Source organism: Artemia sp. Qi Xiang Cuo, chromosome 15 (assembly GCF_049724085.1).
Source record: "Artemia sp. Qi Xiang Cuo chromosome 15, ASM4972408v1, whole genome shotgun sequence".
NCBI classification, from domain to species: Eukaryota; Metazoa; Arthropoda; class Branchiopoda; order Anostraca; family Artemiidae; genus Artemia; species Artemia sp. Qi Xiang Cuo.
Window position 1 is genome coordinate 63,519,128 of NC_142808.1, and position 26,305 is coordinate 63,545,432.

The 26,305-nt window shown below is 38.0% G+C and overlaps 1 protein-coding gene across 1 annotated transcript in view; it reads right to left on the bottom strand.

The window, feature by feature from the left end:
• LOC148943980 (uncharacterized) overlaps positions 1-26,017 on the bottom strand; it is a 130,548-nt gene extending 104,531 nt beyond the window's left edge. The window contains exon 1 of the mRNA XM_089100888.1: positions 26,000-26,017. The gene's annotated coding sequence lies outside the window, so the exon portion shown is untranslated. The remainder of the gene's footprint in view (positions 1-25,999) is intronic.
• Between the last annotated feature and the right edge of the window lie 288 nt (positions 26,018-26,305).

Below are 26,305 nucleotides of genomic sequence, written 5' to 3' on the forward strand. Positions count from 1 at the left end.
TCTCTTAAAATTTCAATTGGATTTTCTGCAGAATGATAAGACTTGGGGGGACGGGGGGGGGGGGGGGGAGGCTGATTGCCCTCCATTCACTTTTGACTGTTAAAAAGGGCACTAAAACTTCCAACTTTCGATCAAATGAGCTCGATCAAATCCAAAGTTTAAACAACTATCCTTTCCATAAAAACCTTATATGTGCCAGGCAAAACTTAAAACCATTGCTCATGGGCTCTGGAGGATTACCCAGGAAATACCCAGGCAATCTTCAAAGCAAATGGGATGTTTTAGCTTGTCCAAATAAGATTATAAACTTAGAGGCAGTATGAACAACCTTGGGGGCTGGGGAGTTGAGTTCTGCATTGAATTCATCTTGGGGAAATAGTTTCATCAGGGAACTTTTATGTAAAGAGGTATCAGGCGGAGCACAAAATGGAAGTCGAGTAGAATGGGAATTTGAGCGGCCATTTAGTATAGATGTCAGTTAGAATTTTTGCTTCCTTTTTATCTTAAGCAATTGGAAAACCATCCTGACTGACATCTTACTTACGGTAATCATTAGGCTGCTTCCTACTATTAAGCTGTCCAATAAAATGGTGAAACTTTGAGATTGAGGTTCTGAAGCGAATACTTAAGCTGAAATTGGACCATGTGGACTGTTTAGCTTTCTTACACACCAGTTTCACATGATTACTTACAATACATTATTGCTTACAAGAGATTGCATTTGATGGGTTCTTTTGAAACACTTTACGAGCCTTCCTTTTTGTCTGGACTTAAACCCTACACTCCTCATTTCACCAGTTATTGGGTCTCTTGGAGTCATTGCAAAAATTCGACTTAGTCATTGGTGTGGTAGGTTTAGGTGACTGGAACAGGATGGTTTTCAGGTTGCACTCAATGGCATTAATATCAGAGTGGATTGAGACAAAGAAAAAATAAAATTCCCTTAATATCTCCTGATACAGGGACGAATTGCCTTTGGACTTGTTACATGTTGGTATGTGGGGTTTGGGAGAATAGCAGGAATCTTGAATTGATGAAAATATTGCAGGGAGGGTATATATATATATATATATATATATATATATATATATATATATATATATATATATATGTATATATATATGTATATATATTCTGGAAGTTTTGGCCTTCTACAATATCCAGCACAAACTGAGCATCCACAATGGTCTGCTATTGAAAGGCCAGCGGATCATCATACCTCACACACTGAGAACTAACATTAGTGTTGCACCAGATTAGATTGTAGTGAAAACAATTAGTAATTGAGGTGGTAAAAGTTGGCTAGCCAGTGGAAAAGTGACTCTGTTTCGAAATACAGATAGAACAGTTTATTTTGAGCCCAAAACGATTCCTTTGTGTAGCTAGAAATCCAGCAGTGTCGATCAAATTCCATTAAGAAGATATTTGCTGCCACCTATAGCCAGCAGTTCAGTAAGTGGGAAAGAAAGCGCTCCAGGCCACTAATAGTAAAGCCATCCGTGGGTGTTAGCCGTGCCCCGAAGTAAACGGCAAAAGCGGAATGCACGATTAGCCTTTGCGTGGATATATATTAAAGGCTATTTAAGGTACGTGATGTTTTTATTTTAAGTAGAATCTAATACTGAAAATGGAAGAACTACTAGCCGAAATGCAAAAGATAAGAGGTGAGGTAACAGAGAAGTTTCAGCAAATTGAAAATGCCGTTACCAGCGCTGAGTCTGTGCGGAGGGAATGGGCTATGTTCGAGAAGAAACAAGATAAAAAAGTTAGTACATTCTAAAGTTCAGGAACTCTCGCTCATGTTGAAAAAGTTTGAATTTGAATCTAAGAAAAATAACTTGGTGTTATACGAGTTCAACCCAGGAATAAGGGGTCGTTCACTAAAGGATGACTTATTCCAGTGTTATGGTAGGGCTGTGCCCAGTTTAGACATTCACTGGAGTGACATTAAAGAGTCTTTTAGAATGAAAACTCGTTCCGGAGAAGTCTCACCAGTCCTAATTAGATTCACAACTAAAGATATTCGCGAATTGCTTCTATGGAGCAATCGATATCTGAGAGAATACGGTCTGAAAGTGGCCCCTCATTATACCAAGGCTGAAAGTGAAGCGAGAAACAAGGTGAGACCGATTCTAGAGCAAGCAAAAAGCAAAGGTAGATGCGATGCATTCCTACGGGGGACGAGAATACAAATTGGAGACCAAACATTTCTTACGATCCTGAAACTCAGCGAGTGATCGAAACTGTCCAAAATTCCAGCGCGACAAGTAAGAAGGTGGCCGATGGGAAACGTGACAGGATTGCATATGGGGACATAGAATCAGTTATGAGTGATTTATCTGATACTACGGTCACAGACGGCAGCTCGACAGAGACACCAGTTAGGATGTCTCAAGGGCCAGCGGATTCGGAAGTTAGACCGTTACGGGTTCAAAAAAGACTGGCGGAGAGAAAACCAGAAGATGTAAATCGTAAACCCAGCACTAGAGTGGGAAGAGGAAGTACGAGTGGGTCAGGAAGAAGAGTCTGGGATGGACAGACGAGAAGCAGAGGCTTGGCAAGAGGAAACGAACCTAATAGGTTTATTCTTGATCCGGCAATTAGGGAATAGGATTTTGAGAGCCGTTGTGCAATGAATTTGAAAATGTTTCTGGAATATTCAGCGATTTAGTGATCAGAAACTAAGTGATTTATGTAGGTTAGATGAGTGGGATATTATAGGTCTAGCTGAGACATGCAGAAGTTCTTGTATTTGCATTCATGGGTTTATATGTGAGTGCGCTTGTAGAAAACCATGGAGGAATCGCAGAGTGTATGGAGGAGTTGCTGTTTTATGCAGAGAAAGTCGTTTCCACTCGGTTTTGAAATTAAAAAGTGAGTATGAGAATACTGTGTGGTTAAAGGTAAAAATGAATGAATTAAATCTAGTTATAGGAGCTGTTTATATACCACCACAAAATAGTTCGTATATGAAGGAAAATAGTTGGGAGTTGGTATCAAAAGAGATGAGAAAATATGTTGAATTGTATGGTGATAGCCATTTTACTCTTTCTGGTGACTTTAATGCGTATGCTGGGATTTCAGAAGGCAAATCTGAGGAAGTTAGAAACAACTGGAGGAGCAATGTATCGCGGGATCCTTCCGAATCCCCTTGGTATTATGATGATTTAAAAATTGGTAAGCGACAGAGTAAGGACCAGAACTGTACAAGGAATACATGGGGATCTAACCTTTTATATTTTTGTGTGAATGAAAAAACGGTAATTGTGAATGGTAGACTAGGAGAAAGTGAAGAAGTTGGGAATTTTACTTGTTTTTCTGGGTCACCAAGTGTGGTAGATTATTGTTTGGTTGGGTTGAATCTGTGGCCAATGTGTTATGATTTTAGAGTGATGGGTTGCTTAGGGTCGGACCACGTCCCAATTGCTCTTAATCTGAGTGTTCCTGGGTCCCAGAGGTCTATATGCAAGATAAGGGTTCAGAGTTGGCAAAGAGATGGGGAGATAAGTAGATCTACAAAGAATGATCATTATATTAGAAAACCGATAAAAATAGTTAAGGAGACAGAAGAGATAGTAAACCAAGGGATTATAAGAGGTAGTACTCAGGAGCTAATAGAAGAGTGTGAGGAATTTTGTAAAATTGGTAAGGTGGAGGAGAGTAAAAAAGGACTGAAAAAGGTAGTGTATGATATTTGCGTAGGAGCAGGAGTAAGGGATAAAATTGAGGTTAGGAATTCAGAGGAGAGGGAATTGAATATGGAAAGGAAAAAGTTAAAAGCTAGGCTACGAGAAGCGTTAGATGTAGTCGGGTTCCAGAGACCAGGGACTTTAGATAATAATTTATTGGCATACCGAAGAGTTAGGAGAGAGTATAAGAAAATAGTAAGAAAGTGTAAGAATATGAAAGAAGAAGAAGATATTAAGGAGATAGAGCAGGCATTAAAGGATAAGGATAGCAAAGTTTTTTGGAACAAGGTTTCAAGTTCTACCAGAAGGGAGACAAGCGAAGATATCGCCCTGCAGACACCTGGTCGAGTGAATGAAAGAGGCAAGAGACAACGGAAAATGAGTGTGTATTTGAAGATAATTGGAAGAAGAGTATCAAAGATCGAGTTTATGGCCCTATGAAGAAAGAAGATGATGCTTTAATTGAGCCAGTTAGGGTAGAAGAAGCATGGAAAAGTTTAAAACAGATGAAGGGGTGTTCAGCACCTGGTCCTGATGGTATTCCAGTAGTTCTATGGAAGTATAGTAGAAGCGTAACATTGTATACTATTTCTTTGATATTTAAAGCAGTTCTTCGATCTCGAATTTGGCCTAGTGAGTGGAACCTGGCAGTAGGAGTGCCAATTTTAAAGAAAGGGACTAGAAAACTACATGAAAATTATAGATGTATAAATATAAGTAACACACTAGGAAAGCTAATGGCGAAGGTATTAGATAACAGACTTCGAAGTTGGCTCCAGAAAACTGAAAGGCTACCCTCGGAGCAGTCAGGATTCAGAGAGGGTCATAGAACGATTGATCAAATTTTTATATTAAAGTGTTTAGGTGATAAATTTATAAATAAGAAGGGATGTAAATTGTGTGTTGCTTTTTTTGGATTTAAAAGGGGCATTTGATAATGTAAAGAGGGAACTGTTAATGAAGGATTGTATAAATATTGGCCAGCCATACCCTGTTGTAAGGATTTTAATAAGTATGTATGAAGCTACAAAGTTTGTTATTAGGGTTGCAGGAAAACTTTCAGACGTAAATTGTTCTAGAAAGGGGGTTAAACAAGGTTGCCCCCTATCGCCGCGGCTTTTTTCGTTGCTTATTAATGATTTGCCGGATTTTCTTAGGAACCAAGGAACCCCAATGGTGTCATTAGATGTCTGTGAACTATGCATGCTGATGTTCGTAGATGACCTGGCACTAGTGGCGAAGTCTAGAGAGGATTTACAGTTCTTGCGGGATAGAACTAAGGATTATATAGATAGGAAACAACTAAGCCTGAATGTAAAGAAGTCAGTAGTTATGGTTTTTAGAAAAGGGGGTAAGATTACAAGTAGGGATAGAGTAAAATGGGAGGGAGTATATTTAGATTGTAGGGATGAGTTTAAGTATTTAAGATGTAAGTTTTCGTCAAATGGTAAGTTTGGAAAGCAGCTGAAACTAAGTCTTGCTAAAGGAAAGTCCTGCGCCTATGCTCTGACTGCTAGCCAACTGGCAAACATACAGAACTTGAAGATGCATAAGCAGATATTTCAGGTAAAGATTGAATCGGCTATGCCTTATGGATCTGAAGTTTGGGGATACATAGCTGGTGAGACGATGGAGATTCAGCTTCAGTATTTTAAGAGAGTTTTAGGTCTACATTTTTCAACGAATAGTTTAGTATTGAGAGGAAATCAAGGTTTATTTTCTTTAAGAAGTGATAGGCTAGTAGGGATGATAAGACTATGGGAGAAAATCCTGAGTATGCCCAGGGTAAAGATAAGAAAAGCAGCATATTCAAAAGCTCTGAGGATCCCAAAGAGTGATACATGGCAATCTCAAATAATAAAAAATATTGGATTGTGGATTTTCATAGCTATGGAATGGAGGGCTAGGGATTCGATTAAAGGAAGGAGCAGTTGCAAATAGGGTCAGGGAGAGGTTAAGAGACCATGAGATCCAGGTGTGGCATGCACGAGTGAATGAGACCCGATCACTGGAGTTATATGCAAAGGGTAAAGAAAGGGTACAGTTCTTCTCCACTGGGGAGAAGAACTGTATTTTAAGGCGGGGCTTCAAATGAGGTAACCAAAGTTGATTATTTGTGTTAGGTCAGATAGGTTAACACTAGGTGAGAAAAGGAAGTATCTGGGAGAGGTTAGGAAAGCTTCCGGTCGTTATTTCTGTCCCATGTGCGGGAAAGAGGAAGATTTGGTTCATTTTGTGGGGAAGTATAGTGAATTAATAGATTTAAGGAAAGAATTGTTTGGGGTTGAGGCTTGGGAGAGAGATGAGAGAATAAATTTATTAGCAAGGAAAGATATGGGAGGTATAAAGAGATTCGAAAGGTTCCTGACGATGGGTAGAGCATAGAGAAAGGTTTTTTTTTTGAAAATTAGGGATGAGGGTGATATTTCACTAGCCTAGATTATAGTTTTGTGGCAATTTATGTTTGTATGAAAGCGTCTTTGTTTTTGTGACCACGGTCCTTTGGGCTTTTGTGTCAATAAATTCTGTTCTGTTCTATTCATTCTACACCAACTCCACCCTGCTCATCTGGGAATAGACAAAACTAAACAGCTCGCCAGAATGATCGTGTACTGGCCAAAGATGAATTCAGATATAGAAAGGTTAATCCAGAATTGCAAAATAAGTTCAAAGTTTGCTACCAACAACCAGAAGGAACTGCTAAGAAGCAGCCAGATACCATCTCTTCCATGGCAACACCTTGGTATTGACCTATTCAAATGGAATAGAGCGTGCTACCTCATAATGAGTGATTATTATTGCAGGTTTTTTGAAGTTGAAAAATTGCCAAGCCCAACTTTGTCCACCATTATAGATAAAATGAGAACCGTTTTTTCACGTTTTGGGATTCCCCAGCTCATATCCTCTGAAAATGGTTAACAACTGTTCTCCCTTGAATTCAAAGATTTTTCTCAGTCCTGGGGAATCAGCCTGAAAACCTCTAGCCCCATATACCCAAGATCCAATGGGCTTGTAGAAAAGTCAGTCCAAATCAGCCATAAAATACTCACTAACGCAAAAGAAGCTGGAGCCGACCCTCATATTGCTCTTTTGGAATATAGAATAGCCCAATTGACAGTTATACTTCACCAGCCCAGCTTCTAATGAGTTGTCAACAAATCAGCAAAGCAATCCCGGAACTCCAGATGGGTGACAGTCTTTGTCCAGAAAATGGCAAATAGCTCCTGGACGAAAGCCAAAATCATTTCTCATCATGAAAATCCTAGATCCTACATAATTGAAACTGCTGACGGATCTAAGCTGAGAAGAAACAGAACCCACATCTCTTGTTGCCGTTTCCCTTCTCCAATGTCACCAGGCACCAAGGGCGCCCATAAGAGGGGGGAGGGGGGGGGGGGCCGGCCCCCCTGGCTGAATGATGCTGCCTTATTTTTATGTTTTTTATTCTGCAATTCCTATTATATAGCATTAAAAGTGCCAATTAGACGAGATTTGACCCCCCCCTGGCATTCCGCTCCTGGGCACCCATGCCGGACCCCCCTGCAACTTGAAACGAAAACAAGGACACAGCCTATCTGGACACCTCCCGTGTCACAAATCTGCACATTGATTCTTATCAGAGGCAATGCTGTAGCGTTGCCTATAGTAAAGGCTATACTGCTCGAATGTTTTATTATTACAAACACTCATTTTTTTCCCAGAGGCACTTCAAATGGAAGGGGTCATCGTAAAACTTCAAAGGCGGTTTATTCGAATGGAAATTGAGAGTTGTGGTGCAGTTTTTAATAGTCGAAAATGATTGCAGGGCAACTAGCTCCCCCCCCCACGCCCATCATTCCCCAAAACACATCCAATCAAAATTTTGAGACAGCCATTTTGTTCAGCATAGTTGATTTCCCAATAGCAAATATGTTTTTGAGAAGGACACTCCCCTACAACCGTCAGGGCAAGGGTTTTAAGTTATGCCCTTGGGGCATATAAGGTTTTTATACAAGGTGTTGTCGTAGAAACTTCAAAAGAGGCTCATTTGATAGGAAATTAAAGAGCTAGTGCCCTTTTTAATAGTCGAAAGTGATTGGAGTGTAACTAGCCCCCCTCCCCCCCACGCCCATCATTTCCCCAAACACATCCAAACAAAATTTTGAGATAGCCCCAAACACATCCAATCAAAATTTTCAGAGCCATTTTTTCAGCGTAGTTGATTTCCAGATAGAAAAAATATTTTTGAGGAGGATACTTCCCCACAACCCTCAGGGCAAGGGTTTTAAGTTATGCCCTGGGGGCATATAAGTTTTTTATAGAAGGCGTTGTCGTAGAAAGTTCAAAACAGGCTCATTCGATTAGAAATTAAAGGGCTAGTGCCCTTTTTAATAGTCAAAAATGATTGGAGGGCAACAAGCCCCCCCCCACACCCATCATTCCCCAAAAAAAATCCAATCAAAATTTTGAGATAGCCATTTTGTTCAAGGTAGTTGATTTCCGGATAGAAAATATTTTTTGAGGAGGATACTCCCCCACAACCCTCAGGGCAAGGGTGTTAAGTTATGCCCTGGGGGCATATAAGGTTTTTATAGAAGGCATTGTCGTAGAAACTTCAAAAATTCTCATTCGATTGGAAATAAAAGGGCTAGTGGCCTTTTCAATAGTCAAAAGTGATTGGTGTGTAACTAGCCCCCCCCCCCCCTACGCCCATTATTTCCCCAAACACATCCAATCAAAATTTTCAGATAGCCATTTTGTTCAGCATAGTTGATTTCCAGATTGAAAATATATTTTTGAGGAAGACACTCCCCCACATCCCTCAGGGCAAGGGTTTTAAGTTATGCCCTGTTGGCATATAAGGTTTTTATAGAAGGCGTTGTCGTAGAAACTTCAAAACAGGCTCATTTGATTGGAAATTAAAGGGCTAGTGCCCTTTTTAATAGTCGACAGCGATTGGAGTGCAACTAGCCCCCCCCCACCCCATGCCCATCATTTCCCCAAACACATCCAATCAAACTTTTGAGATAGCCATTTTGTTCACTGTAGTTGATTACCACATAGAAAATATGTTTTTGAGGAGGACACTCGCTCACAACCTTCAGGGCAAGGGTGTTAAGTTATGCCCTGGGGTCATATAAGGTTTTTATAGAAGGCGTTGTGGTAGAAACTTCAAAAATTCTCATTCGATTGGAAATAAAAGGGCTAGTGGCCTTTTCAATAGTCAAAAGTGATTGGAGTGTAACTCGCCCCCCCCTACGCCCATTATTTCCCCAAACACATCCAATCAAAATTTTCAGATAGCCATTTTGTTCAGCATAGTTGATTTCCAGATAGAAAATATATTTTTGAGGAAGACACTCCCCCACAACCCTCAGGGCAAGGGATTTAAATTATGCCCTGGGGGCATATAAGGTTTTTATAGAAGGCGTTGTCGTAGAAACTTCAAAACAGGCTCATTTGATTGGAAATTAAAGGGCTAGTGCCCTTTTTAATAGTCGACAGCGATTGGAGTGCAACTAGCCCCCCCCCCCACCCCATGCCCATCATTTCCCCAAACACATCCAATCAAACTTTTGAGATAGCCATTTTGTTCACTGTAGTTGATTACCACATAGAAAATATGTTTTTGAGGAGGACACTCGCTCACAACCCTCAGGGCAAGAGTTTTATGTTATGCCCTGGGGGCATATAAGGTTTTTATAGAAGGCGTTGTCGTAGAAACTTCAAAACAGGCACATTCAATTGGAAATTCAAAGGGCTAGTGCCCTTTTTAATAGTCGAAAGTGACTGGAGTGTAACTAGCCCCCCCCCCACGCCCAACATTCCCCCAAACACATCCAATTAAAATTTTGAAATAGCCATTTTGTTCAGAGTCCGTGATTTCCAGATAAAAAATATGTTTTTGAGGAGGACACTCCCCCAAAACCCTCAGGGCAAGGGTTGTAAGTTATGCCCTGGGGGCATATAAGGTTTTTATAGAAGGCAGTGTTGTAGAAAGTTCAAAAAAGGTTCATTCAATTGGAAATTCCGAGGACTAGTGCCCTTTGTAATAGTCAAAAGTGATTTGAGGGCAACTATCCCCTCTCTCACGCCCACCTTTTCCCCAAACTCATCCAATCAAAATTTTAAGACAGCCATTTTATTAAACGTAGTATTAAGTTCTGGAAATTAGGTCTTTGAGGATTACAACTCCCCCAAAGCCCTTAGGGCAAGGGTTTTAATTTAAGGATTCTCCAAATCCTTCATATTATTTCTTATGGGAGGGATGCTCGTATAAACTTTAGAGAGGGCTCATTTGATTGGAAATTGAAAGTTCTTGTTCACTTTTTAAGAGTCAAAAGAGATTGAAGGGCAACTAGACCCTCTCCTTACTCCACGCCCTAAATGCATCAGATAAAAATTTTGAGATAGATATTTTGTTAAAATAGTTCAAAGTTCTGATAACAAAAAACTCCGGTGTCGACACAGCCCGCCAGGGCCCAGGGGTAGGCGTTCTAAGTTATGCCCAGGGGTATAAATTATGAAGGGGGGTTTATAACTTATGGGAAGGGGTTTTGTATGGGAAGAACACATAGAAAATCTATTATATTTATCCAATTATAAAATTAAAATACATACTCTGTGATAGATGCAAAATTGCTTTGGCACACAAATTCTTATTAAGGTCAATTCCAAACAGTCTTGATCCCTTTGTGTCAGCAAGTGAAACGGTCTAAACCCCCTTATTGGAGCTATTTTTTCAATCCATTCATTGTTGTCAATCGCTGTCCACAAGTTATGCAAGCTGTCTATTGTTCATATATAAGGTTTTTATCAAAGAGGTAATCGTATAGACTTTGAAAAAAGCCTCATTCGATTTAAATTGAAAGTTCTAGATCCGTTTTTTAAATTAAAGAATAATCGGACAGTAAGCACCCCCCCCCCCATGCCATAAAACTTGAAACTTCCTGCAATCAAAAACGAACAAAATTAATAAAAAAAAAACTTTCCGAGAAATAAGTTTTTCAAAGAAAAGTAAAGGCCATTTTAAACTTAGGCTCAGGAGATACAAATACCTGTTAAAATTCAAACTCAAAACTACCAGAAATTACTATTAAAGAATAAATGAAACCCAAAACTAACAGAAATTAAATAAACAATCATAGCAAAAAATAAACAACAATTACTAATATAAATGAATAAGTAGATTTTAAAGCGAGTAAGGCTTAGATTGAATATAAAAATCAAGCTTAAAACGAAAAAAAATAGTTTGCTATTAAAGTATTAATGAAACTTAAAACAAACAGAAATTAAATAAACAATCAATGTGAACAAACATACAATATATATTAATGTAAATGAATAAATAAATCTTAAAACGAGTGAAACTTGAATTTAATATGCAAATCAAGTTTGAATCAAATAAAAATAACTACAAACAAGAGTTTGGGTATCGTCTCACTGCAGAAGCCTAAAAGCTACTGCGTCATTGGCGCTTTACAGAAAACAATTCTTTGAAATATTTTCACTTTTGTAACTTTAAGAAATCAAAAATTAATTAAGATTTTAAGGAATAAATATCAGCATATGTATATTAAATTGACAATGCACATTTTTTTTCAGTAAACTCATTTGAATTTTTTTTCAGTGAAGTACAAATTATATTATGGCTTTTAGAAAGCATATAGGTTTTGAACCCTACTTGCATTAATTTATGCTCGTTTTGGGTTTCATTTATTTATTGATACTGATTTGGGGTAGTTGTATGCTTGGTAGATTATATGATAGTCCAGACGCCAGGGGTTGAAAATTCGAACCATACCACGACGGAATGGGGCTGCTACGACAATTAGCCTACCCTCCACCCTCTAAATTGACCATGCGGATTCTAAAATACCAATGGCACTTGCTTGCGACTGGTGGAACACTCCGAAACTTGACATTTTATTATATTTTGGTGTTTCATGCAAGAAAATGCATGTTCCACAAAGTTTAAGGTGCAGTTTTCCGCTGAAATAGAAATGCCTAGAAGCCATAGAATGTTTTCATAAGTAAGTAAGATATCTCCACTCTTATAACAAACACTGATCAACTCCCAAACAAAATCAATGAGCTGAAAGATTTATGCAAACGATTTATTGCATTGGACCACGTCTAATTTGGTCTTTAGAACAGCAATGACAGCAATTCAAAGAATCACATATAAACAGAACAAATCAGCCCACTTTGAGCAAACATGTCCCCGAATTTATTAATTCGGGGACATCAACTTCAGCTTCAAATGAAACTTTTTAATGATTCTGATTTTCCCAGGCTTAAAAAGGTAATGCCCCTTTACTTAGAGTTTCATCAGTTTAATTAACACACTAGTTTATTCCGTTGATAATCTTGTGCCTAGGGCAATATCTCAACACTTGGACAGTACCTGATTTCAGACATTCATTTTGTAAAAATATAGATAAACAAAACTATTTTGGAGTAAAGTCATATAAGAAATTTTTTCTACATTTAAAGCTAATAAATATTACCCTAAAAGCCTAGCAATATTTAGCATGCACTTTTCTTATATCATAAAACATATTAATTTTTAATTATTTAAAAAAGTACAAGACACAAGTAAAAAAGTCACTTGTAGCACATTGATAACTGTGATCAACTAAGCACTGGATCATAATTGCAGAATATTCAGTTGCTTTCACAGTCATTAAGACAATCTTCAACAGGACAGTCTTCTGCTGGCATATCTAGCTCTTCTCCTTCAGGCTAAGACACTGATCCAGGTGACTGTGCATGCATTATAGCCCCCCCCCCCCAAGCTAAAGTTCTGGATACAGCTCTGAGGATTATACATCAATTTCTACCTCCACCCTCCTCTCAAATCTCCCGAATTCTGTATTTATTTTAAGATTCTTTCAAATCAACTGCTTAGACACAAGGGCAGGAAAACAAGAATAAGATTTTCTTAAAAACCTTGTGGTCAGTAACATCTCATTTGGTAGCAATTTGTTAAAAAGTGGGCAAAATCATAGGCAGTGCAATTGCGCTGCCTAAGTAAAGAATGATGTTGGCACAATGTATTATTTCTTTTTTTTTGTTTTCCATGTCAGGGCACTTTGTATAAAGGAGTTGTCATAGAAACTTGGAAAAGGGCTTATTTGATTGGAAATTGGAATGGCTAGTGCCCTTATTAATAGTTATTAGAAGGCATTAGTTGAAATTGATTAGAAGGCAGGTAACATCCCTTCCATGTCCACCCTTTCTCCAAACACTGCCAATCAACATTTTGACAGCTATTTTGTTCAGCATAGTTGATTCTCAGACATAAATTCTTTTTTTGAGGAGGACACTCCCCCACAGCCCTCAAGGCAATAGTGGTAATTTATGCCCTGGGGGCATAAGATTTTTATAGAAATCTTTGTTGAAGAAACTTCAAAAAAGGCTTATTCGATTGGAAATTCAAAGGGCTAGTGCCCTTTTTAATAGTTGAAAGTGATTGGAGGGCAATTAATCCCCCTCTCACGCCCACCTTTTCCCCAGACACATCCAATTAATATTTTGAGATAACCATTTTTTCAACGTAGTTGAAAGTTCTGAAAACTAGGTCTTTGAGGATGACATCCCCCCCCACACCTTGGGGCAAGGGTTATAAGTTATGCCCTGGGGGCAAATAAGGTTTCCATAGAAAGCGTTGTTGTAGGAACTTCAAAAAGAGCTCATTCAATGGGAAACTGCAATGGAAAATGAAATCTCATGCCCACTATTTCTCCAAACACATCCAATCAAAATTTTGAGATAGCTGTTTTGTTCAACATAGTTGAAAGGTCTGGAAACTAGATCTTAGAGGATGATAACCCCTTCAGAGCCCTCAGGGCAAGGGTTAGAAGTTATGCCCTGGTGGCATATGAGGTTTTATTGAAAGCTTTGTTGTAGAAACTTGAATAAGCATCCATTCGATTGGAAATTCAAAGGGCTAGTGCCCTTTTTAATAGTCGAAAGTGATTGAAGGGCAACTAACCCCCCTCTCAAGCCAACCTTTTCCCCAAATACATTCAATCAAAATTTTTACATGGCCATTCTGTTCAAAGTAGTTGAAAGTTTTGGAAATTAGGTCTTTAAGGATCACAACCCCCCCCAGCCCCCAAGGCAAGGGTTGTAAGTTATTCCCTGGCAGCATATAAGGTTTTTATGGAAAGCTTTGTCATAGACACTTCAAAAAGGGCTTTTTCGATTGGAAATTGAAATTGCTAGTGGATTTTAATAGTCAAAAGTAATTGGAGGGCAACTAATCCCCCTCTCACGCCCACCATTTCCTCAAACACATACAATCAAAATCTTGAGATAGCAATTTTTTCAACATAGTTGAAAGTTATGGAAATTAGGTCTTCGAGGATGAAAACCCCCTCCCACAACCCTCAGGACAAGGGTTGTAAGTTATGCCCTGGGGGCATATAAGGTTTTTTATAGAAAGAGTTGTTGTAGAAACTTCAAAAAGAGCTCATTCGTTTTGAAATTGAAACAGGTAGAGCCCTTTGTAACAGTCGAAAGTGATTGAAGAGCAACTAACCCCTCTTTCATGCCCATCATTTTCCCGAACACATCCAATCGAAATTTTGAGATAGTTATTTTTTTCAACGTAGTTGAAAGTTCTGGAAATTATATCTTTGAGGATGAAACTCCCACACAGCCCTCAGGGTTAAAGTTGTAAGTTATGTCCTGGGGGTATATAAGGTTTTCATTGAGAGCTATGTCATAGAAACTTGAAAACAGGCTCATTCAATTGATAATTCAAAGGGCTAGTGCCCTTTTTAATAGTCAAAAGTGATTGGAGGGCAACTAACCCCCTCTCACGCCAAACTTTTCCCAAAACACACCCAATCTACATTTTGAGATAGCAATTTTGTTCAACTTAGTTCAAAATTCTATACATTGGGTCTATGAGGGTGATAACCCCCCTCAGAGCCCTCGAGCAAAAGGTTGTATGTTACGTCCTGGAAACATAAAAGGTTTTTATAGATGGCGATGTTGTAGAGACTTCAAAAATGGCTCATTTGATTCGAAATTAGAAGGGCTTTTGCCCTTTTTAACAGTAGAAAGTAATTGGAGGATAATTAACACCTCTCTTACAGCCACCATTTTCCCAAACACATCCAATCCAAAATTTTAGATAGCCATTTTGTTTGACATAATTAAAAGTCCAGAAATTATGTTTTTGAGGATGATGCTCCTCCCACAACCCTCAGGGTAAGGTTTGTAAGTTATGACCTGGGGGTATATAAGTTTTTTATAGTAATTGGTGTTTTAGAAACTTAAAAAAGGGCTCATTCGATTGGAAGTTGTAAGGGCTAGTGCCCTTTTTAATAGTCAAATGTGATTGGAGGGCAACTAACCCTCCTCTCAAACACACCATCCCATTTGCCCATTATATTTAAAAACTAAATGTTGCCTTGAGATTAAATCAAAATGTACTTTGTTAATGCTTTGTTAATGTGCAGGGGGCATATAAGCTTTTTATAGAAAGCATTATTGTGGAAATTTCAAAAAGGGCTCATTCAGTTGGAAAGTGAAAGAGCTAGTGCCTTTTTTAATAGTCGAAAGTGATTGGAGGGCAACTAGCCCCCCTCTCACAAACACCAGTTCCCCAAAAACATCCAATCAAAATATTGAGATAACCATTTTGTTCTACATAGTCAAAAGTTCCAGAAATTAGGTCTTTGAGGATGACAACCCCCCTCACAGCCCTCAGGGCAAGGAATGTAAGTTATGTCCTGAGGGCATATAAGGTTTTTTATAGAAAGCATTGTCGAAGAAACTTCAAAAAGGGCTCATTTGATTGAAAATTGAAAGGGATAATACCCTTTTTAATAGTTGGAAGTGATTAGAGGGTAACTAACTCCCTCTCATGCCCACCATTTCCCCAAAAACATCCAATCAAAATTTTGAGATAGCCATTTGCTTCACGTAGCTGAAATTTCTGAAAATTAGTTCTTTGAGGATGACAACCCCCCCCCCTCTCCCAGCCCTCAGGGCAAGGGTTGTAAGTTATACCCTGGGGGCATATAAGGTTTTTTATAGAAAGCATTGTTGTAGAAACTTCAAAAGGGCTCATATGATTAGAAATTGAAAGAGCTAGAGCCTTTTTTAATAGTTGATAGTGATTGGAGAGAAACTAACACCCCTCTCATGCCCACCATTTTCCCAAACACATTCAATCAAAATTTTGAGATGGCCATTTGGTTCAATGTAGTTGAAAGTTCTGGAAATTAGGTCTTTGAGGATGACAATCCCCATGATTGAAAATAGAAAGGCCTAGTGCCCTTTTAAAAAGTTGAAAGTGATTGGAGGGCAACTAATCTCCCTCCCACACACACCCTCCCATTTGCCAATTATGTTTAAAAACTAAATGTTGCCTTAAGATTTAATCAAAATACACTTTGTTAATGCTAATTCCTAATAAGGCATCTCAGCAGTATCCCAAGAACAACTGAGGGTATTATGTTCAAACTTTTGTGGCTACTTCTGCTCTTATACTTTAACCAAATCAAAATAGCATAAGTGTATCCAAGCTATTAAAGAAAGTAAACCGATTTTTTTGCAAATGGTATCAAGTTTTCTATTTCAGGTCAACTAGAGGAGGTATGAAACTAAACTAAACACTAGGCCTACTATTTGCATCCAGATTTTAAAAAGGGTGTCTGTTGTAAAAAATTGCTGAATAATTTTCTCCAGCATACAAATAGCAGGCCAGACTATAAAGTCCTAAAAAAAGAAGAGAGTTAAACTATTATTTTCTTTTCCCCTGAAAAGACTATGTCAATATAAACAAACCAAAATAAATAAAAAAAACTTTTTTTACAAAACAAGTTTTTCAAAGAAAAGTAAAGTTCCATTAAATCAAAAATAGAAAACAAGCAGAAATTAACATGAGTAGGGCTCAAAACTCCTATGCCTTCCCAAGGCCAGAACATAATTTGCACTTTACTGAAAAAATACAAATGATTGTGCATTGTCAGTTTATAATACATATACTGGTATTTATTAATCAAAATGTTAATATAATTTAATTTATTACAGTTATAAAAGTAAAAACATGGATATTTTTTTCAGTAAAGTGCAAATTATGTTCTGGCCTTGGGAAGGCATAGGGATTTGAGCCCTACTCATGTTAATTCCTGCTCCTTTTGAGTTTGACTTGATTATTTATTGTTATTTCTGTTCGTTTTTGGTTTCATTTATTTATTGATGCTGATTTGTGGTAGTTCCACGCTTGGTAGATTATTTGATTTTTAGTTTTGCACATTTTTGTTTAATGGAGTTCTTTACTTTTCTTTGAAAAACATGTTTTGTGGAAAAAGTTTTTTTTAGTTAATATCAGAAAAGGGCATGGACTCTTTCAATTTCCAATTGACAGAACAACGTCCAAAGTTTATTCAACTACCTGTTCCACGTGAAGTGCCGCAGGGAAAAATAATGAACAGAGATTAATACATTTAACCCTTATGGATCTTAACTATTGGCAGTGCTATATGATTGCCTCTGACTCAAACAAGAGAGTAAAAATTTCAATTCCCCTTCAAATAAAGATCTGGAATTATCCAGGGGGGAGGGGGGGGGTTCCATTAGGGATAGAGAATTCTCTGCAGGGAGGATAAACACCAGCTTCTTGGGGAACAACAAAATGATCATAAGATTTCACTGAGATATGACAAAAAAAAAAAAAATGAGAATATTGCTTTTGCTTTGCCTCTCCACATTGTTGAAAATCCAAATCATATAGTTCTCTTTGACAAGGAGACTTTAATATCTGAAGCAAAAGGCTTCCAACATTGTTTTAGAAAGGAAATTGAAATTAAAATATCCATAAATAGAGATCTAGTTTTAAATAGAGATACTGGAGATATTTCCATAAACCCAATTTACAGCAACATAAAATTAAAAGATTCAAATAATGTTTTTCTTCAGTTTGAATTAAGATCATCTGACCATTCTTGCCCAATCTAACTGGTGAATAGTCTTTAATTTATTGTCGCTTGGTTTGTTTGATTCAGTCTCTCTTCTGCTCTGTCAAGAGTTACTTCAAAAGGTTAGTTTTCTTACTTTTTCTTTGAAGCATAGCAAATGGCTGGGCAGAATTCTTGAACAAAATATCTGCTTTTGTCTTTTTGCTCCTTTCCTCTCCACTGGCAGCCACTACTCTTGTCTTTTTTGGCTATTTAATTTATTCTTTTTTTCTTGTTTGTCATATATCAATATTGCCTGTAGCCCTATCTGTCTATAATAGCTCACAGAACTAATATAAAAAGCTAATATTTCACCATGTAAAATTTATAATTAATTGTACTATAATACGCTTTATTGTTTGGATAGCAAGAGACTAAAGTCAAACAGATGGCTTTTTAAACTGGGTAATACAGCTATACACAAACAAAACCATAGGAAAATGAAGCTTTCAGGAATGGCTCTAGAAACTAAACTATGGGTAAAATTGTGGCAGTTCATATTATTGACTTACAAATAAAGTGAACATACTAATCAATAAATTTTTATGCTCTTTACAAATATAATAATCATTTTTGTCAGAAATGAATTTTACTCCTACCCCATATTTATCAATTCAGGGTATGTGTTTGCACATTGGGGAGGGGGGGTTTGGAGTAAAGTTTAAACTTACCTCTCATTTGCATCAGAAATAAATTTTATCCCCAAGGCATCAAGTGGTATGTTTACTTTATTTGTAAGTCAATAATATGAACTGCCAAAAATTTACCAAAGTAGCCTATGTCCCAGGAAGGTATTTTGAAGTGCCTACCTCCACTACTTCTCCTTCTAGAGGGTCCTGAAATTTGCCTACATGACAGGTCTTTCTACCTATTGAAATTTTGAGAGAACAACATTTTATCTTAATTTCAAGTTATAAGTTTCTTTCCTTTGGCTTTAGTTCTGAAATTACAATTCTTATTATTTGAGTAGAATTTTAAGCCATATACATGTTTTTTTTCAAAATTTAGGAAATGTATTTGCATATCTTTAAAACGTTTTAAATTTGGGATTGAGCAAAGTTGAGAAGCTGAAAAAAATTTTGTTCTGTTTCATTTAAGCAGAAGATCTGTTTTGCAAGGTTTCCCTTTTATAACACCCAGATTTTGAAAATGCAGTTGTAGATATTTGAAGCATTGCAAATTGGGATTGAGCAAAGTTTTGATGCTGAAAATGGTTTTCTTGTACTTCATTTGGTTAAATTCAGGTTTAGCTAAATTTTTTTATATTAGGAAAGGGGTTAAGTTAAAAAATGAGAAGAGGGTTATATTGATGCTTGGCAATACCTTCCCAGAGTATGTGTTTGGTCCTGAATTCATAACTGGAAGTTTCATTTTTGCTAACCCAACCTCTTTCCAAGACAGTGAAAAGTACTAGCTAAACTAGAATTTTACTACTAATTCCAATGTTAACAAGGAATTTTATTGATATTTTGCTATTTACCTTAAATTACCTTAAATCGCACTTGCTAGCGATATGGACGAGTCCAGTGTACGCCAGTTAGTGATGATAGGACCGCGGGACATCAGCTTCATCCCATTGCATGAGCCATAGTTTGGTTACCCTGTCCTTATCAAGATTGGCTTTGAAACTGTCAACGGATGGTGAACTCACTGTTGTTTCGCTCAGATCGTTCCAGAGGCTTATGATGCGGTTGGAGAAGAAATGGTTCCTCTTCCTTGTATTAGCACGCTTCCGAAAAAGCTTCGCTGAATGACCCCTGGTTCTTGACAACTGGGCAGGCTGAAAGAGGTCCTTGTCGTCAGACTTGAGCAGTTTGTAGGTCATTATCATATCACCTCTTTGCTGACAGTATGTCAGAGTTGGTAGCTTGAGGCTCTGCAGTTGGCATTCATACTCTTTGTCTCTGAGCCCCTTTACGCATTTTGACGCCCGTCTTTGGACAGACTCGAGAGCCATCTGGTCTGTTTTATTAATTGGCGTGGCAACACACATTCCAAATTCTAATCTTGGTCTCACCAGGCTCTTGTAAAGTTTTGTGATTATTGCAGGGGATCTACTTGCCATTGTATGTTTGATGAGACCGAGAGTTTGGTTTGCCTTTGCTACTGCAGCTTGGGTGCGGCAGTTGAAATTAAGGTCTTTGTCTACAACAACCCCCAGATCTCTTTCAGAGGGACTCTCAGAGAGTGGCTGTCTCACACCGGCATTTGCTGACATTGAGTATTGCCATCGTGGGTTATTTCTTCCAAAATGGAGAACCTTGCACTTTTTGACATTAAACTCGAGCCTCCATATCTTGGCCCATTTGCCAAAGCTGTCAAGATCTGACTGTATTGAGGTCACACCTTGCTGAGTTCCAACAGGACCAATGAGCTTCAAGTCGTCGGCGTACAGGCTAAGCTTGCTTGTAACGGTTCTTGGAGCGTCATTAATATATACATTGAAGAGTGTAGGTCCCAAAACTGTTCCTTGAGGAACCCCGCTTAAGAACTCAGCTATTTTGGAGTAGTAAGCTCAGCCACCTTCACCAAAAACTCTGACCTGCTGCTTTCTTCTCTTTAGGAAAGACGTGATCCAGTCCACCACTCCCTCTTGAATTCCAATTGCCTTTAGTTTCAAATGAAGCCTTCAATGGCAGACTTTATCGAAGGCTTTAGCAAAGTCTAGCAAGATCATATCTACTGGGAGACCTTGGTCGAGGAGCTCAGTTATGTAATTATACAAGTCAATCAGATTGGTTTTGACTGATCTGCCTGGTTGGAAACCATGTTGTTGTTTTGATAGAAGGTTATTTGTGATCAAATGTCTAAGAACGGCAGTGTTGACAATACCTTCTAGGATTTTCCCAACAGCAGATACAATACTGATTGGCCGATAACTGCAAGCTTTGCTCTTGTCTCCTCCTTTATGTATTGGCGAGATATGGGCTACTTTCCAGTCCATTGGTATGACTTTAGTGTCAATAGATTTCTGGAAGAGTCTTGAGAGAGGCATTGCTAGTTGGGAATGAGCTTCCTTTAAGAGTCGTGGATGTATGCCATCTGGCCCAACAGACTTATTTGGATTAAGCTTTTTAAGCCGAGATTCGAGCTCAGCCTGATCCACTCTTAATGGTAACATTTGAGTGGTGATTTTGTAGCATGGTGGGGTTGGCAGGGGGCTTTGTCTGCGGGTGTGAAGACTGATGTAAACTGGTGGTTCAAGGCATCAGCAATTTCTTGGGGGTCGTTTGACTGGGCTCCATTACAAACCAGCTCCAAAACCGTGTGTCTACCAGGCTTATGTGCCAAGGCATATTTCCAGAACTTCTTGGGATCGGTTTTTGAGGTTGCTGCAATGGCCTCCTTGTATTTATCTATCAGTTCTCTGGACAGGGCTTGAACTTTGTTCCTTGCAGCTTTGAACTTTACCAGGTAGTCCGTTCTGTGGGGGTCCTGATTTATGAGCTTTGACAGTTTCTTCTTCTTGTTCCTTGCAGTTTTCATTTCCCCGGTCATAAAGGGAAGAGTTTTCGGTTTTCGTCTCCACGTGGTAGTTGTATTTCTACTGACGGTGTCTAACAACATGTTTTTCATTTTCTCCCACGTGTCCTCTACCTCCATCGTTTTGACAAATGACCAATCGCACTGACAGAGTTCACGCCTGATTTGAGTGTAGTTTGTATACACATGTCTGGTTAGATTTGATGTCTGTGGGTACAATCAAAATCGGCATTTTATAGCTATGTGATCACTATTTCCAAATGGGGGTTGCAATTCTATATCAATGAGTGACTCAGGATCATTTACCAAAACGAGATCAAGGAGTGAAGGATTCTGTCCCTCTTGATATCTGGTCGGGAATGTCACTGCCTGGAACAGCGAGTGTGCTTCTAAGCAGTCAAGAAAAGACTGCGTAACCGCGTTACTTGTGTGGCAGTACCCCTCAGTCCACTCAATCAGAGGTAAGTTAAAGTCGCTGACTATGACTAGATTCTTACACTTTTGAGCAGCACCATCAATAGACCAGCATATAGCCGAGAGTGAGTTTTCCAGACTCATCAAGGTGGGACTTCTGTAAAAACAACCAAGTATAATGGGACCCCCAGGTAGGTTAATAGATATCAAAATTTGTTCTACACATGTCTCATATTCTGACTCAATATCAATAGTGCCTACCTGGATCGTATCTTGTACATATATGGCTATTCCTCTGCCACTATCCATCAAAAGGTTGGTCATCAATCTATATCCGGAGACTGTATCTGGGTTTCTGTCAGGGGTAGGGAGGTTTGCTTTGGTTTAATGTCGCAAAACGCATAAATATCAGCCTCATTTGCGGAGAGGACACATCTGACCTCCTGAAATTTTGAGGTTAGGCAATCAACATTGCTAAACACCACACTAAGTCCAGTAATTTTCTTGCAATGACTGTTGCTTGCATCTGTACTAAGTCCATAAGAAGTCATAGAAGTCTCTGGGTTTGCATCACTATAATTATCACTTGTATACACTGTACTTCGAAAATCAGTACCATCTAACCGACTATTTACATCAGTTACTTCACTTGGTATATCTTCTAGAGTTCCATTGCAGCCAGCGGGACTGCACGAGTCAGCACGTTTTTTGGAACTATAGCGTTGCCTTGGATAACCAAATTGGTTTTGCCTTGTGCTCGTTTAGCCTGCAACTCCTCATATAATTTTGCTCTTTTCTCGCAGTCAGTCTTTGAGACATCATTACGGAACTGGATTGTATCTGACCCTTTTCTTTCATAAGACTTTTGAAGGATTTGTTTCTTAGTCTTAAAAGTGTATACATTAGCCTACTGAGACCTTAATAGCCAACTAGTTGGCCAATTTCATAGTATATATGCAATTTTATTGGTGGCTGACTAGTTGGATATTTTAAAGACAAGTTATATCAAGGATCTTAATTGCAAACTAGCCTAGTTGGCTATTTGCAAGCTGTAGGCTTATTTAAAATTATGTTGATAGCTGACTAGTTGGCTAATTTCTGGTGAAATGCATACACAGGTAAGGTCTAATAGTTGATTGGTTGGCTAGGCTAAACATTTTATTTGGGAAATCTCTTGACAGCCCCTGGATACAGGGTTGAAATATTCATTTAAAGTTGCGTTCCACTGTCTTGTATAAAAATTTCCCTGTTGTTCTACTTATTTGTTTATGAAACCTCTTGACACAGGCAGTCAATGGGAATAAAAACTATTCTGTTCTATGTCTGTGTTTGCCAAGCCCATGCAGTAATTTTGCCTTTTTCTGTGATGTATGTCCCAGTTCAGTCCTGCTTTTTGGACTATAATGAAAAAAGGTTGAGATGGTTAAGGCATATTCTGCAGATGAAGGATGACAGATTGCCAAAAATTGTCTTTTTTTGCCAGCTATCAAGCACTAAAAAGAAATCAGGTCATCCTCATCTGGGGTGGGAGAATGTCATAAGGAAAGATTTAAAGGAAATGGGAACTTCCTGGGAGGGTGTAAAGAGGGGGGCATTGAATAGATTGGGATGGAAGAGTAGCATGCATATCTGTGTTGGCCTCAGGCAGCTTGGTACTGAGGAGAGTTGTTAGTAGCAGTAGTATATAATTTTTAAACTAGCCAACCAGTTGGCTATTACATCTCACCTTTGTATAGGCCTCTATATTTCAGGCTTAATTAGCCAATTAGCTAAAATTATATATACAGCCTACACTTATATACAAGTTATATCAAGGATCTTAATTGCAAACCAGCCTAGTTGGCTATTTGCAAACTGTAGGCTTATTTAAAATTATGTTCATAGCTGACTAGTTGGCTACTTTCTGGTGAAATGCATATACAAGTAAGGTCTAATAGTTGATTGGTTGGCTAGGCTAAACATTTTATTTGGGAAATCTCTTGACGGCCCTTGGATATAGGGTCGAAAATATTCATTTAAAGTTGCATTCCACTGTCTTGTGTAAAAATTTCCCTGTTGTTCTACTTATTTGTTTATGAAATCTCTTGACACAGGCAGTCAATGGGAATAAAAACTATTCTGTTCTATGTCTATGTGTTTGCCAAGCCCAGGCAGTAATTTTGTCTTTTTCTGTGATGTATGTCCCAGTCCAGTCCTGCTTTTTGGACTATAATGAAAAAAGGTTGAGATGGTTAAGGCATATTCTGCAGATGAAGGAGGACAGATTGCCAAAGATTGTCTTTTTTTGCCAGCTATCTAGTGCTAAAAGAAATCAGGTCATCCTCATCTGGGGTGGGAGGATGTCATAAGGAAAGATTTAAAGTAAATGGGATTTCTTGTGAGGGTGTCAAGAGGGAGGCGTTGAATAGATTGGGATGGAAGAGTAGCATGCATATCTGTGTTGGCCTCAGGCAGCTTGGTACTGATGAGAGTTGTTAGTAGCAGTAGTATATAATTTTTAAACTAGCCAACCAGTTGGCTATTACATCTCACCTTTGTATAGGCCTATATATTTCAGGCTTAATTAGCGAATTAGCTAAAATTATATATACAGCCTACACTATAAAGCAAGTTAACTAGTTGGCTTGTTGATATCCCAGGTATCATTCTTGTAAGGTATTGTACCAAACATCATCTATGTTTCATTTGAGTTCTACAGACCTAATATCAATACCTTCTAAGTCAAACTTTGTCAGTTTTTTTTCTCTGCTTACTGAGAAAGTAAACCTTTTCTCTTTATTTAAAATTAGGAGCAATTATAGCTAAAAAGTACTTTTCTGTTATAGCAACCCCACTCAAGAAGTGAAGCTATGTTAATCTTAATGAAATATACCAAAACATGATGTATTGCTTTAAGTGGCATTCACAAGCATGTCTAGCTAGAATCCCATGTCTAGACACGTGTGTAGCCAGAATCCAATGTCTAGACAACAACCATTCACAAGTAAAATTTGGTGCTTAGCTAAAACTACAAATTCAGTTTCAAATTGTCATTTCTAGCCAGTCAAGAGAGCTAATGCAGCAAAACTTTCAAATATTATAATCCCTATTTTTACTGTCACAAGCTAATGGATGAGATAAGCAAAACAATTGCCTTAGTGTGCTTCATTATTATGTCTGGTGTTGTATATTTGCCTAAAATGAAAAAAAAACAATTAATGAGAAAACAAAAATTAAATTTCATTTTACAAATGTAAACAAAAATGATGAAAAAAGTGGATCTTGACACATTCTGATTGGCTGTAATAAAAAATCCTAGAAATTGAGTTCTAGAGTCTAGAACTCAATGTCTAGCCACGTACCTTGTCTAGCGTGTCTAACTCAGCACCGAATTTAACTTGTGAACGGTTGTTGCCCAGGCATTGAATTCTGGCAAGACATATGTTTCGAATTAGGGTTATAGCTAGACACGCTTATGAACGCCGTTTTAGAAACAAACTTGGGTCAATATCTACCAAATCATATTATTGAGTTAGGACTAAAGTGAATACACCATTTGATGCCTTTTTTTATGCTGATTACAAATATAACAAGCATTTGTATCAGAAATGAATTTCCGCCCCCCCCCCCCCTATATATGCCAATGGTAGGTTAGGTTTGGTATAGCCTATATAGGGGGGGGGCTGAAATAAATTTCCAATAGAAATGCTTATTATATTTGTAATCAGCATAAAAAAGGCATCAAATGGTGTATTCACTCTATTCCTAACTTAAGAATATGATTTGGTAGATACTGACCCAAACTTGGGCTATATATTTGTACATTAAGAGGGTGGGGGTAAAGTATAGCGGGTGTGCATGCAGAATTTTTAGCTACAATTATTCTGGATATTATCAAGTAAGAATTGTTTTCTAACTTCATGCTGTCCAAATTCTTTACCCCACCCCCCTAATTTGCAAATATATAGCCCAAATTATATAAGTCTAATGTATTCTGTCACCTGCTAATTGTTTTTTAGTGAGCCTAAGCTAATTGTCTCTTGATACAGACTGATGAAAAACCACTTCATGGTTTGTTCCCAAGTTTTACACAGCATAATTTTTGACTGGAGTTACCATAACAGAAAAGAACCACTAAAGATACTACTTACAAAGAAAGTAATTTGTATATTTTAAAAGTTTAACTGAAAGATCAAGTGATATAGGCTATTCACAATGTAAAAAGTATATTCACAATGTATGTGGCTAAGAACAGGACAATACTCCATATTTTAAACTTTGCATTTTCAGAACTAGAGCCAGAGAAAAAGAAACTTATAGCAAAAAATTAAGGCAAAATTTCAATAGGTATAGGACCTGCCATGTAGGCGAATTTCAGGACCCTCTACAGGGAGGAATGGACGTAAGTACTTCAAAATACCATCCCGGGACATACTCAAAACTCTTTCCAAGAAGGCCATAAAAAATTTTACCCACTTTAGTACCCAACTCAAAAGATATGATGCATACACACTTAAGTATGAATTTATAACAAGTTACTTTTAATTTTTGATTCTTTTCTTCTCAGAACAGTAATTTCAAAATGGATGTTTTTAATACAGATGGCATAAGCATATAATGTTTTAGAGGTAATTACTTGGCAAGAAAAAAAAGAAAAAAAGAGAGAGAGAGAGAGAAGAAGAAGAAGAAAAAGACTGTCATCCTAATCCAGGAATTGAGACAAATGTGCACTTGAACGAGGTTTTGACCCTACTCATCCACCCAACTACCTAGGACCAAACA